The following is a 15,912-nucleotide window of genomic DNA, read 5'->3' on the forward strand; positions in this document are numbered from 1 at the left end:
TGAACATAATGCATTACGCAATTCTGAAAAACTTTTCTGCCACTCTTCCGACCACGGGATAGGATTCAGTGTATCTTTGCATGTTAATGCTATAAAAGGTTTTGCCAGCAAACAAAAACTCGGGATCCACTGCCTACAGTATGAAGTAATACCCAAGAAAGCGCGCACTTCTCTCTGTGTTCTTGGCACGCTCAATTGTGCAATGGCATGATTTCTTTCTGGGGTCAGTTTCCTTCCCTCTTTCGATAAGAGATGACCTAAGTAGGTCACTTCTTGTCGACAATATTGCAGTTTTGAGAGAGACACTTTGTGATGAAAGGCAGACAAATGACGCAACAATGCCAACGTAGCTTCTTTACAAATTTCCTCAGTATCTGCGGCGATTAGTAAATCGTCAACGTACTGAATAAGGGTAACACCATTAGGTAAAACAATTGCATCAAGCTGTGCTTTTAAAGCCTGACTGTATATTGATGGACTTTCACAGTAGCCCTGTGGAGCGCGTTCAAAGCGGAAGCTGCGACCTCCTAAACTAAAGCCAAAAATATCCCTGCTCTCCTCTGCAATCGGAATGCTAAAGAAAGCATTCTTTAAATCAATCACTGAGAACCAAGCAGCGGAAGCTGGGATCATAGTTAACAAGGCAGTTATATCAGGGACAACTGGAAACTGTGGCACAACTATCTTATTGACCTCTATGAGATCGATCACAAACCTGTAAACAGGTGGCTGAGAGGGGTCAGTACGTTTTAAAACAGCAAAACAGGACTATTGCAAACGTTGCCTCTTGTCTCTTCGATTACATCCTTTTCAATCAAATCATAGATGATTGCTAACAATGCTTTCTCACCTTCATTAGAGATCTTGTACTGGGGAATGCGTGGCAATTTAACATTGGCTTTCAAAGTGACCACATATGGCGGTATTTCCAAGAGACCCACATCATTAGGACCAGTAGCCCAAAGGACATCCGGAAGAGACGACAATTCAGCTGGCAGTTTATTCTTCGACAAATACATGGGAGAAATCACTTCCCTACCCAGTGTAAGTTGTACTCCCGAGGGGGAACAATATAATGTCGCATGTAATCTCTTTAACAAATCCAATCCTAACAGGTTTTCACCACATCCTGTCGTTAGGATAAGGGGTGCTTTCAGCTCACAAGGTCCAACAGAAAGGGGCACAGGACTAGAGATCGGGTTCCTAACCGGGGCGCCAGAAAAGCCTACTGAAACATTCATTTCGCTAGACAAAGGCGCGCCAGGGAGTTTTGAGTGCATAATTGAACTCTTTGCAGCACCAGTATCCAACAGAAAAGGCTCTGACACACCCGCTGTAGTCACCTTAACATACGGTCCACTCTGATCCACTGGTACTGAAACAACTCCCTCTCTTTGTCTACGGTTGTCCTAGTAATCATTACCTTCCGCATTTCCATCTTCTGCATAATAGTCGTTATTATAGTACTGAGCTGTCCCACCAGTTACATTGGCCTGCTGATCAAAACTGTTCATCGTATTTTGAGGCGGAAGAGGACGCGCGTTCTGGGGAACATTCCCACACCCTCTACCTCTAGGAGCTTGCTGACCACCTCTACCTCTCGACCCACAGGAACACGCGGTTGGGAATACCCGAACCTTTGCGAGTTGTTACTCTGAAACTGTTGGGGTTATTGATAGTTACTCTGACCTTGCTTATAGTTATTCTGATCTCCACGTGGCGGGTAAGCCTGCTGTAAAAGGACCTTCGTCTTTAATTCTTTTGTTGTCTTGTCTGCTCTATCCTTCTCATCTTTATCCCTATTTTCGTAATACTGTGCAGTAGCCAGTATTTGCGCCGATGAGGAAACAGCCCAAGAACTCTCTGAATCTTTTAACTTCTTACACAACTCGGGAAGCAAATTATGCACAAATTTATCAACAAATAACCGTTGACCACCTTTCGTACTCATATCTTGACCACTGTGGTCGATAAATGTTTCTTCAAACCTGGTGAAGAAATCAGACACTGTTTCGTCTTTCTTTTGTTTGCATGCGGATAATTTACCCAATTCACACGCATCGCCGGCATTAAAGTTTTCATGTCGGTAATAATTCTACCAGGGAGTTCTGCTACTAAGGGCTCAGGTTTCGCACCACCAACTTGTCTAGTGTCTGTAGCACTGATATTAGCCCATGTACCACCTAGTTCTGCAACATGATCTGTATTACGAATCAACCCCCATAAAGGCTGCGGAACAACATTCCCGAACAACATATCTATGTCAGCTAGGTTCATGACACATGATTCTGCAGTCTGTGATAACTCCTTATAATATCCTGCAGGGTTTTTACGGGGGTCAGGCAATGCCTGCTTAAGGGCTAAAACTTCTGATCGCTTCCAAGGAACATGTACCCAAACATGCTGAAAATGAGCTGGCATAGCAGCAATACCGTGAGCGGCATCAGCTGCAACAGCGTCCTTCCATACTGGAGGGACTTCTCTCATAGGGTATTGTTTAACCTTCCTATCAGAGGAGTCATGTTCAAACAGTGACTGAGAAGGACCCTCGATCCTAAAAGATAATAATGTCGCAAATGCTTTCTCAACCTCGGGACCCACAATCGTACCTTTTCCAAATTCAAACCGTACATGACACAACTCCTGCGGGCTTAAGTCTAAACCATGATCTTCCAATTCCTCACAGAGGAATTCACACATTTTCTCAAAAACGTATCTCTGTTTCGGTGCTTCCCATTGATGAAAAACATTTACAACAGACTCTACAACATATCTTGAAGGATAAACAATCCATCTACGTGCCATGCGGTCTAATACTTCTTTCTCTCCAGAATCAGGCAGCTGACTACGCAACTGCTTACGTTGTGAACCAGGGGTCGTACTAGATAACCCAAAGAGAGGCGATATAAAACTAGTGACCGCACTAGCTATTCGTTGTCGTGTAGAAGGAGAAGTTGAGGCAAGAACAGGGGGAAAGACAGAGGGAAGAAAAACGGGTGCAGATACAGGTACAGGGGTCGTATCAGGAAGAGCGCCGAGGGAGGCAGCTGATGCACTAGGTAAAGTCGCAGGAAGCGCAGAAGAGATAGGTAGCGAAACCGGCGGCACTTGAGGGGGCTGCGCCATAGGCATAGGAGGCGGCTGAGGAGGAGCTGGCGGCTGCGGGAAAGCTTGCGGGAAATTAACTGGAGGCTGTACATTTAAGGGTTGCGGAGGTGCTGTAGCACTCTGCGCATACGGGGGTGGTGAACTCAGCAAATGTGACATTAGGGGATCTTTCTCCTTTTCTTTTGACGCATCTTGCTGAAGGGGCGGCAAAACTGGGTAGCATTTATCAATCACTAGCTCACGTTGCCTGCGCAACTGCTCATTCATTTGTTCTTCTTCATTATCTTTAAACTGCAAGGCTGCTTGCATTATCGACATACATTTCTCTCTTTTATTTTTCTTTGCTAATTTGATTTCTTTCTGTTTGGCTTCCTTTCGCCATAGGCGGAAAGAGTCAAACATCGCCGGCCGGGCTTTCTTTTTAAATAATTTAACTTCTAAGTTATCTAAGATTTCTATGTCACAACTACCATTTTGGGGCCATTTTAAAACACCATCCTTCCTGGTGTATCGGATCCATACTTCATTATACGCAATGGGGCCCACGCCATGTTTTACATAAAGCTCATACGTTGGAGTTCCAATTGGAGGAACCGGACACGAATCCTCTAATCGGGAGTCCCTATTACAACCCAAACAAAACAAATTTCAAAATATACTAGAACCAGGCATCGTCGCTCACTAGTCTAGTTTCAAACTTCAAAGGATTATCGAGTATGATAGTCTCGTGAATACACGAGTCCTTCGGCTTTGGCACTTGCAAGTTCCAAATCAAAGCGATCCCGAAGGGATACCAAACTAAGAACCAAACTAAGAACTGGGAGACGCTCCACTTATACTTAACTGAGGTATCGATGACGTCACCAGAAGACTCGTTTGATCGTTTCGCTCTACCAAATCATCAAGGGTCCAAAACAGGGCGATAGTCAGGGCAGCAGTCCTTTGTATCCGTCGGGACGCGGAGAACCTCGCAGCAAAGACTTTCGGACCACGTCGACATGCAGGGGTCGATGAAGTGGCGGCCTTCCTCCGGAATTTTCACACGAAGCTCCCCACGAACCTCTGGCTTGGACCGGTACCGCTGAAATCGCCCCACGTTGGGCGCCAACTGAATTACTGGGTTTTCAGAACCAACCCAGCGGTGCCAGGGGACACACCCGAAGACTTCGAGTTCTTCCTGTTTCAGACTACAGAAACACAGAGTCTTCTAGGTGAAGTCAAAGATCGTATTTATTGGCTGCAGACCAATCACAGGTATCCGAGAAGTACAACACGATGTATGTTCTCAGGAGACTGCTCCCGAACCAAAAAACAGTCTTTTCTTATATACAAAATTTTACGCTCCGGGCAACACCGCCCCTATTTTACAAGTGGTCATACACATATTTTCGCTTCAAAGAAACAGCAAAATCATGATGATAATCCCACATTTCAGCTCGGTCAGCCCACTATTATTTACCCAGCGAAGCTCAGAACCCTCATCAAATATCAGCAGACCCCAATAAAACGGGCACCTCCTCCTCGTAAAGTAAGCCATAAAGTAGGAAACAGAGTCAGGTGTGAAAGAGATTAGTCAGGAGTCGTGTGGGATGCACGACTTTATGATGTGTCGGGCCCTGATGCTAATCCCATTTGGCCGCTGTAAAAGGAACCGGCCGGACAGGACTGACCTCGGGCAGTGGAGTCAGTTTGCACAGGTCACAAAGAAGTCAAGGAAAAATTGCGTGTCCTTTAGGCCTAGGCATGGCCAAAATGCGCAGCCTATGTGAGGGCAACCACAAAATGGTTACCGCTTTAAAATGAAACCCGAGGGTTGTATATGTAGTATCATATACACGGTGAATTCATCGGTGAAACATGACGGAAACACTCATACATACCGCATTAGTCATTTGCGGTTCGCTGATACCAAAATCGGTATGGTGGGACCATGCCTCCAACATGGTTCCGAAATTTACAGTACCACAGATTGAGTCCTCAGATAGCCCTTGGGCTAGCCCAGTGGTAAGAGAGAGATGAGGTTTTGTGTGGACTACAGGGGACTCAATGCAGTCACTAGGACTGATGCACACCCAATTCCTAGGACAGATGAGCTTATTGATACTTTGGCCTCAGCCCCGTTTCTGAGCACATTTGACCTAACTGCTGGCTATTGGCAAACCAGACTACCTGAGGGTGCCAAACTCAAAACTGCATTTTCAACCCCTAGTGGGCATTACCAGTTTACTGTGCTGCCCTTTTGTTTGAAGAATGCACCTGCCACATTCCAAAGGCTGGTGAACAAAGTTCTCACATGTCTGGAACCCTATAGTGCAGCATATCTTGATGATATAGATGTCTTTAGCTCTACCTGGGAGGATCACCTAGTCCACCTGAAGAATGTTTTAGAGGCCCTGAAGAAAGCAGGCCTCACTATCAAGGCTACTGAGTGCCAGATAGGGCAGAGTAAGGTTGTGTATCTGGGTCACCTTGTGGGTGGAGGGCAGGTTCAACCATTACAGAGCAAAATCCAGACCATAATGGACTGGGTTGCTCCAACTACCCAGACTCAGGTCAGAGCGTTCTGGTGCCTGACTGGGTATTACAGGAGATTTTTAAAAGGATATGGGTCTATAGTGACTCCCTTGAATGATATCACCTCTAAGAGAATGCCCAAGAAGGTTCAGTGGACAGTTAGCTATCAAAAGGCATTTGATGATCTCAAGTAGGTCATGTGCACTGCTCCCATTCTGCAGAGTCCTGACTACTCCAAGCAATTTATTGTCCAAACAGATGCATCTGAGTTGGGGGTAGGGGCTGTGTTGTCACAACTAAAGAGGGCCAGGATCAACCAGTAGCTTTTACTAGCAGAAGGATGACCCCCAGAGAGAAACGTTGGCCAGCTATAGAGAGGGAAGCCTTTGCTGTGTTCTGGGCCAGGAAGAAGTTGAGACCATACTTGTTAGGCACTCACTTCATTGTTCAGACACACCATAGACCCCCCTTATGGCTAAAACAGATGAAGGGTGAAAATCCCAAACTTTTGAGGTGGTCCATTTTCCTACAGGGGATGGACTATACAGTGGAACATAGACCTGGGAGTAACCATGCCAATGCAGATATACTCTCCAGATATTTCCACTTATAAAATGAAGACTCAACTGGGTACGGCTAGTCTCAACTCCCTACGTTTGGCGGGGCTTGTGTAGGAAAGTAGGATCAGCTTCTTATGGTTACCCCCATGTTTTGCTAAATGTAATACTGTTTTTGACTAGTTTGACTGGGATCCTGCTGATCAGGACCCCAATCTATCTGCTTTACCTCTAAACTGTTATGTTATGTACTTAGGTACACTCCAGATTGGATGCTGGGGTACCCTTGTCAGTCCCTAGTATATGGTACCCATGTACCCAGGGGCATAGGTACCCCAGAGGCCTCCCATGGGCTGAAGCATGCATTATGCCACCCATGAGAGGCCATGCAAAATGGAACTACAGGCCTGACATTGCAGCTTGTGTAAGTTGGTGCATGCACCACTTACTTAAGATATAGGTTTACTATATCTAAGGGTCACTGCACTTAACACCTATCAGTCACCCCTATAGCAGGCCTTCACAATCTGGAATGCAGGGTGCTTGCTTCTAAGTGAGAGGGTGCCCCTGCATGACCAGGACACCCCTGCAGCCTACGGAGTCCATTCTCCCGGGTTGTCAATGAAGCAGCCATATACGACATATAAAGGGGCATTACACGACCGCGTGATGACCAACTCTAAAACGGCTGAAACAAACTCTATCATTTTAGGTGTTAAACATGTTGGAATCATACCCCCACACCGGTAACTGGAGTGGGAGGTATGATACCACCCCTCAGAAGCGAGCTTAGTGGGGTCCCTCGTATTCCTGGTACCAGCCTTCTAACTCCGGACAGCACAAAATAGTTGCTGCCAACCAGAGACACATTTCTGCCCTCCTGCTGCTGAGCCAAGCTCAAGCAGGGGAAGGCAGAACAATAGGCATCCTGTGACCACCTCCCAGACAGGATTTAGTGTATCAGGACTGAGAGGGTGCACTTGTCAGCGACTGAAAGTCTGCATGAGGGGCACATTTGGTGTCCCTGTGCATAGTCCAGTTCAAACCAGTCCTGGTAGCCGTTGGCTTCCCCTCTGGCGTGAAGCTGGACAAAGGACATGGGAGTAACCTCCCCCTGTCCAGACCCTGAATCTTTCCAACCGTCTCCCGTGGGTACTTAAGGGCTTACCTGGCTGTAGGACCTTAGATTCATCCTGGACAAGATTCTAACCATAAACCACTGCACTTTGACCGTCTGGACACTCTGGATGTCGCTGGACTTCGTTTGGGCCTGACTCTGTCTCACTCTCAGTCTACTGCATCATCTGTGCCTGTGCACCATACAGGATCCATGTAGGACATGTGGAGCATCAAGACAACCAAAGATAATCTCCCTTGGAGTGAAGGAGTCACTCCCTGCTTTCGCAGGCACTGCAACACTGATGACCGGTCTGCTGATCCCAAGCTCCTATGGACTCTGAAGGGTCTAGCAACACAGGAGGTAGGTTTCTAAGTCCCTGGAGGTCTGAGTTGCCCTCTCACCAAGTTGTTGGTGAGAATCCCTCGTGGGGCTCCAATACCCAAACCCCTGTGCCCGTGTACTTTTGCAAGTGCATGCGCTTGTTGGCAATTCCCGAACAAGTGCATTGGGCTATGATTTGCGACTCCTTTGCCTCCAGCCTGTGAGTCCATTTGAGGGTCACATTTGCTTTTCCTGGGCTCCCCTGGTTGCTCCAGGCTTGCCATCACTCCCCTGTGTGTCGTGAGTCTCCTGGACCTTTCTGGTCCCAACCGTGCACTTCCTTGACAATCTGTCTGGGTTGCCGTTGTCAAGGCTTGTTGGTGCTCCCGCTGGACACCGACCCCTCAGCACTCGACATCCTTTGTGGGACAGCTCGTATCTGGCTCTTAGTCATCCTCGACATCGCCTGGTCCCAGCAGCTGCAGAGTCAAGGCCCTCATCAATTATCCTGAAGCACCCGATATCGGTGGGCATTCGTCTACCGAGCCCCTGGTCACCCTGAAGTGACCCGTACTCCGTCCCCTCTGTTTTCAGGTACTCTTCGACTAGAATCCACATTTGGATTCCAAAGGACATTCTTCTCCCTTCCAGCAGTGGTTCTTCTTCGAAGTCTTCCATTGGATTCGACTGCGGTTTCCTACGCCACTTTACACCTATCCACCCGACTTCCCTGGGTAAGGTAACTTGGGCACTTCAGTATCCACGGGTGGGGTGACTCTCCAACCTTTTGTCTTCCACGGGGCTGCTTCGTAGTCCACTGGGAAGGGTCCTTAATCTTTAAAACTTCAACTGCAACTTTCACATAGAGTTGTACGGAGTACGTGGCCATGTTCCCATACTGCACCTGTCCTTTGTGGGGTCCCTATCTTCTCACCTTGGGTGGTTCCTTGGGGTCCCAGTGATTCTAGGTCCTCTCGAAATTGTCGTGACTCGAGTCGTGGTTCCTATACCACTTTCTTAGTATATGGTTTGGTCCCCCCCCCCCCGGGGCCCACTGTGTATTAGTGCTACTTACTGTTGTTTCTTTGCTAAAGTATTGTGTGCTTTGTTTCTATCTCCATGTTGGAGATACGGTAACATACTAGATAGTGTTATATAAATAAATACATATTTTTATAACTACTGTTTGGTTCTCTTTTCATTTAATCTATACAATAAGATTGCATTCTGGTAAAACAAGCTGCTTTACACTTCTTCAAGACTTAGACTGAGCTACCAATTGGATAGCTTTCTAAAGTTGTCTGAGACCTCTTAAATCCCCATAAGGGTTGTCTGGACTGGTCAGGGTGTCCACTTTAAATAGTGGGCAGCATATACCAGGCCAGCCTCTCACACTTACATAATTCAGTAGATCGCTCATTATGTGGCCTGACATGGTTGATGACATTTTTTTAAATCTACTTTAAGTATCTATGCCTTGTATACTTTCGCATATGTTGAAATACTTAGATATTTATATGAACAGTTGGACATGCACAGCATCTATGCTTTTTTTTCACAATCCACTTGTTTTGTTTTTCCCTGTGTTTCATGATGACTACTACCACATGATCATCTTGAACTGTAAATGTTCTAATTGATTACAGTGTACTGTAACAGAATTGTTTCTAATGTCCGGGAAACACATAAAAATAAAATCAATAATGGATTAACTTTATGTTATATTTATTACATACATCCATATTTCACTATAGTTGTCTAGAATAAACCTACAACCTTCAACCATTGCAGGTGTGGAATAGTTGGACGGTGGTTTTAGAAAATAAAAATGTTTTACTTCCAAGCTCCACTACCTCATAGTTGGAAAATTGGTTTGAATGTGGATAAGGGATATACAGTTCCTGTTTCATAGAATCAAAAAAGTTGTAAGCTAATAAAATGCCCTTTTACAAAGCCAAAACTAGAATCAAATTATGTTTTACAAAAGGAAAAGTAAGTACACCCCCCTACTCCATGCCACTGTACTCCATTTTCTGACACTATACCACACTCTAATCCACTCCACTGTATGACAAAGCACTCAACTGTATACCACGTCACTCCATTCTACCACTCACCACTCTATTGTTTGCCATCCCACTCCACTGTACAGTAGTCTACTCTACACCCCTCCACTATAACACACTGTACAACACCCCAGTCTATGACACGCCCCTCCACAGTACGCCACTCCACTTTCCAACACTGTACCCACTCTATTACACTTTCTAACACTACACCAAAACACACTCCACTCAACTACGTGGCACTCGATGAAACATGAATTAATCAGACTCCACTCAACGACAATTCACTGTACAAAACTCCACTGTAGTATACACCACACCAGAAAACTCAACTCCTGTCCAGTGTACACCAGTGTACCATAGTATACTCCACTCTAAGATACTCTATCCTCCTGCACAATATGACACTGTACTCCACCCTTTCCCACTGTACAACACTAGTCCACTCTATTGCACTCTACAACACTCTACTACAATGTACAGCACTCTATGATTTTCTACACCACTCTCCAACACTATACGCTCCTCCATTCTACAACGGTGTACTCTACTCTGCGTCTCTCTATAACACTCTACTACATGTTATTACACTACACCATCCTACACTCTATGAGACTGTACTACAGTCTACACTACTATCCCACTCTCTACAGCACTCTATACTAGACGACACTCTAATCCACTCTACAACATGCCATTGTGTGAGACCCCACTCCACTTTACTATATAACACACCAATTAACTATACGCCAATCCACTGTAGAACACTCTACAGCACTCTATGGCATTCCACTCTACTCCACACCACTTTATGACACTGCATGTGACACTACTCCACTTCACTGTACAAAATGGCAATCCACTTTAGAAACTCCTCTCTATGACACAGTATACTACACCACTGTATGAGACACAACTCCACTGCACGCCATTCCACCCGTCTATGGTGTTCCCCCTCATTGCAGTCTATGACACGCCACTCCACTCCACTTTATGCCCCTACACTGTAAGAGACTTACACTACTGTATAACCTACTACTACACTCTGCACACTCCATACTCCACACCTCCAACATTAACACACTTAACAACACTGTACGGCACTGCATGTCACTGTAAAATACTCCCCTCACTCTATTGCCACATTACGTCAATACACTCAACAACAGTAAAGGAGGCAGCACTCCACTTGACGATAATCCATATCACAACACTCCACTGTATGAGACTGCACTGCACAGCACTCCACAGTTCGAACCTGCACTCCACTTTATGTAGCTTCACAGTCTGACATTGTACTTCACTTTATAGATTTAAATAACACTATAATACTGTATTAAAGAAACTTACTATGTAGTATATAGCCACCAAAAGGCACACATTTAACTTACCTTATTCTTCTTACCTTTTATCAGTATATTAATTTGAACATAATTTTTCTGTTACTTAAAAAAAATATGGTCAATATTAACTCTAGATCTGTATTGGAAATATTTCTTAAAAGAACTTATTTTCTTTGATTCTGTTTTTTGTATTGTAAGTTTTGTGCTCTATTCGTACAGGTCAACATGACAAACAAACCAAAAACAAGATGCAGAGAATAAAGGAGGATAAAGGAGGACAAGAAAGAGGGGGGGACTAGGGATATTGGGGAGGACACTGATGAGCGACGACAAGCTCCTGATGAATATTCAGGTATTTTCACCCGCAAAAATAACCATCTGGCAGAGATTACAAGTCACTAGCTTTGCGTTACTTTTTTCCCACCAGCAGGCAATGAGAAACATTGCCACACAACAGACTCCTTCAGCTTTTTTCGGCGCTCCACCTCCAATTCCTCCTGCACCACCAACTACCCCTCCTGATCTTCCTTCTACTCCTGATGCATGGGAGTTATTGCTGATAAGCCATTGTGCACTGAGGATAGGCTTTTAATGACACTCCAAAAAACAATATTTTCCAGTAGGAAAACAACAACACCTTCCCCTTACAGGCTCACAGTGGAAATGATGAAAGAGGTGTGTCAACTTCCTGTTTCCTGTAACTAACATTGTTTTCAGCGAATCAAAAGTTATTTTACAATCGCAAAGTAAAACTGTATTATTTCAATTGTATCTAGACGGTACTGCAGGCCTTAAGAACTACAATAAAAATGCGCTCACAAAGTTAACATAGACATGCTATAGCCAGGCTTATACAACAGCCTATATACTTTTTGCAAACTACATAATTCTACAACTTAAAAAACGAATATTTAAACCATTATTTCATTTGGCCTACAAACATAGCCCAATCCTACTAAGAAGTAGCCACCAACCATAGAGACTATGGTAACTGTTTGAAAGTAATAACAAATGGGCTATAATCACAGCCCAATAGTACTAAATAACAGCAACAACCATAGACATAGTGCTGGCTGTAGGAAAGGAATACAGCTTTCTTTCTTCTATATATAACAATTTATACCTCATCACATACATGTATATATGTTCATACATAAAGATGCTAAATTTCTATATCAATCTGTATTACTGTTTTAATAAGTAAATATGGCTTTAATTTGTGTTACATTAAAAAATATATAATTCTAACGTTATAAAAAAAGGAATTCAATGAAAAACCAAAGGTTAGTTAGGTTAGGAAAAGTTTATTTATTCTTTCTATACAAACAAAACATAAACTACACAAACATTTGAAATTCTAAAGTTAAAGTAATACCCGCAATTTCTAATTTTCACATCACTATCTAATTTCTGTAACTTGCGCACCTCTAGGACTACCCACCCCTCCCCCCACCATGACATCCCTACCCTGCCCCATTATGTCTTTTTTTACCTTTTTGTAGGACTTAGGACTGAGTCCCTAGTCCGAAGATGGCTGCTTCCATACCGTTGTTGATGTGGTGGCAGCCAATCAGATCTCAGCATAAGGTTTGTCAGCTCCACACAGTCTCCAAGGCATGATATATACAAAGATTTTCAGCAGTAATTGCTCAAAAAAGACTACACAAATGTGCATTAAATTACAAAAAGCACGCTTTCGGGACCAAGATCTAGGTTTCTGCAAAATTTGGTGTGAATCTGTTCAGGTGTTTAGGCTGTAGCTGTGTCTAAAGTTCCTATAGAAAAATGAATAGGGAAAGTCCCTTTGGGCCCCCCTTTTTCTCAGCCCTAACTTGATGGATCCACCCAAAACCTTTCAATTTGAAGCTCAGGTGGAAGTACATTTTTTGTGAAGATTTGCCAAACGGTGCTGCATCCGTCACTGGGATAGATAGATAGATAGATAGATAGATAGATAGATAGATAGATAGATAGATAGATAGATAGATAGATAGATAGATAGATAGATAGATAGATAGATAGATAGATAGATAGATAGATAGATAGATAGATAGATAGATAGATAGATAGATAGATAGATAGATAGATAGATAGATAGATAGATAGATAGATAGATAGATAGATAGATAGATAGATAGAACTAAAAACGACTGAAATTTGGCAGCTATTTAGAGCTATGCAACCATAACTACACAGATGCACACTGGTCATGACCTCACACATGATGTTACAGATTAAATCACAAATAGATATGAATTGTGCTTTTTAATCACTCTGGGGGCCTCCCTGAAGCCCCTGTTGATAAGTCTTGCTCCTTACTTCCAAGCTGCACTCATCATGTTCTTCCATGCCACAGGTATCAAATCTGTTTGAGAAAAACCTCACATTAATGGCAGGTGAGACAAATATTTCCGATTTCCAGAAACTAAAAGTGTGTCCATGTGTGATCCCTGCTTGTGGATGGTTCGGAATCCACACAAAGCATGACAGAGAAAGAACCTATCCCAGAAACCCATCACAATTGCACATTTAAAAATGTTTTTGAGCAGTAAATGAAACAAAAGATTGTGAATGGTTTGAAACCAAATGCCCTCACCTGCATAAAGTTAATCGTTAAAAAATCCACTCGACACTATCTTGTAATGCACACATCACAAAAATTATTGAACTAATTAAATGGCCTACTCGTATTAAAGTTCTAACTTCATTACAAGTAAGGTGCAATTTTGTTCTGCAATTTTTGTTACAGTGGATAGCAAAATATAATAAAGGACGTAAAAGAAATCCCAAAATATATTTGTCCACCACCTTGACAAAATCAAGTGAGAGACAACTTTCATGGCGATACGCCATATTGTGCCAACGTTATTAGAAATTATAGAGCTGCTATCACTCACTCCGAAACTATTAATAAGTAAATTGTAAATTGCATTTAAATAGTGCTTACTACCCCTGAAAAGGCAGTGGTGTAATGTTCGAATCTTGAAGCATATCATCCAGCTCTCTGCATGTTAGGTTAACCAAAGGGATGGGGAAACACCAAAAACTAAGTAAAATTCCTACAGGAGTTGGATAACAGCTATATGATATATTGTTGGGTTATAGAACACAAGAATAGGGACTGACTTCTTGAGAAAGCAAGCAGATGCAATGGTCGATAATGTTTGGATGTTCTTTTGATGGAGAAAATGGGGGAGAGACATCCCTGACCATTTTGAAATTCATAAGAGCCTGTGGACTGTGGGCAAAAGGAACAAGCGAATGGCAGAGCCAGGTCTCCACTGGCAAATGCTGACTTGTAGGGGGGAAGGTTACTTTTTCCTTAGTGTTCAGACCAAGATTGCTAGCTTACCTACTGAAGTAAAAATAAAAAAAATGAATGGAATGCTTACATTAATCTCCGCCACTGGTAGTTAGCCCGGCTGCATCCCAGTCCATTGTTTTGTTAATGCCATGCCACCTCAGTTTAGACCCAGCCATATGCAAATCAGCCTTGGTCCTTCTCCAATAGGAGCAGTCCAGCCCAAACTGCCAGGCAAGGCTGTCGCTGAACCGGAACACAGGCAATTCAAGACTAGTTTTGCCCTGACGAGGTATAACTGGGGCTCTTCAGTTGCGTGTAGTCTAGTTCCAGTAGCACAATGAACACTGGAGCAAAGTCTCGGCATACCCATTTTGCTCGGTGCGTGCACGCCATGCCACCTCAGTTTTGGACCTATTTATTTATAAAGTTTTATATAGCGCGAACATGATCCCGCGGGATATCAGAGCGCTTTACAGTTGTGGGGAAAGGAAGATAACAGTTGCAGTACATGTGTCAAATGTAAGTCCAGACAAAATCACATCTCAAAATAGAACTCACAGGGCAAGAACGGTTACAAGTACACAGTATCAGCAGGATAATAAGAGCATAACTGGCACATATCGAGATGGAATAGCAACCAGCGCAAGGGCTTAAATGTCTAAGGCCAATGCATTAGAGCAGACGATCCAGCAACCTATTAAGTTAAGAACTTGTTCATAAGGAATCTTGTTACTTCCAATTTGAAGGCATCCTTGGAAGAGATTCTACGTATTTCAGTTGGGAGGGAGTTCCAGATCTTCGGAGCTGAGCTGGAGAAGGCTCGGTGACATGTTCTCTTTTTGCGAAAGATCTGAGGTTTCAGGAGGAGAGAGTTAGCACTCCTAGAGGGTCTAGCCCCTCCTGATAGTTCCAGTTTTTGTGCTAGATAACTGGGAGTTTTGAAATGGAGGGCTTTGTGAGATAGGCAAGCAATTTTTAGCTGTATTCTCGCTTCATATGGCAGCCAATTTAGGGATTTTAAGACTGGAGAGATGTGCGCATTTCTTTTGGTACCCGTGACCAGTCTGGCCGCTGTATTCAATGAGGCCCTTAGTGGGGCCAAGGTATATTTGGGAAGACCACAGAGCGTAGCACTGCCATAATTAAGTATTGGCAAAACAAGCGCTTGGACCACTTGTTTGAAGTCTGCTTGTGGGAGGAAAGGTTTAAGCTTCCTGAGAATCCTCAACAGGTGGTTAGCTCCCTTGCCTACTTTGCTAATATGAGTCTTCATGTTGAAGTGCTTGTCCAGAGTGATTCCGAGGGATTTAGCTGATTCGATAATGAGGGGGGAGCAGTTGGAGGCGGTGAGGTGATTCAACCAGAGGTCTAGTTTAGGGGTGTGATTTGGAGGAGAGATGAGAAGGAATTCTGTTTTGGAGGTGTTGAGCAGGAGGTGATTCATAGTTAATAAGTTTTGAGTAGCCCATTGTGTAGTGTTGAATGAGGTGATGTTATCAAGGGAGGAGATTTTCAGATAAAGTTGGGTGTCATCTGCATACATATGGAAGAGAATGTCCATGGATTTTAGTGTATTAGC

This window comes from Triturus cristatus, chromosome 2_2 (assembly GCF_964204655.1).
Source record: "Triturus cristatus chromosome 2_2, aTriCri1.1, whole genome shotgun sequence".
NCBI classification, from domain to species: domain Eukaryota; kingdom Metazoa; phylum Chordata; class Amphibia; order Caudata; family Salamandridae; genus Triturus; species Triturus cristatus.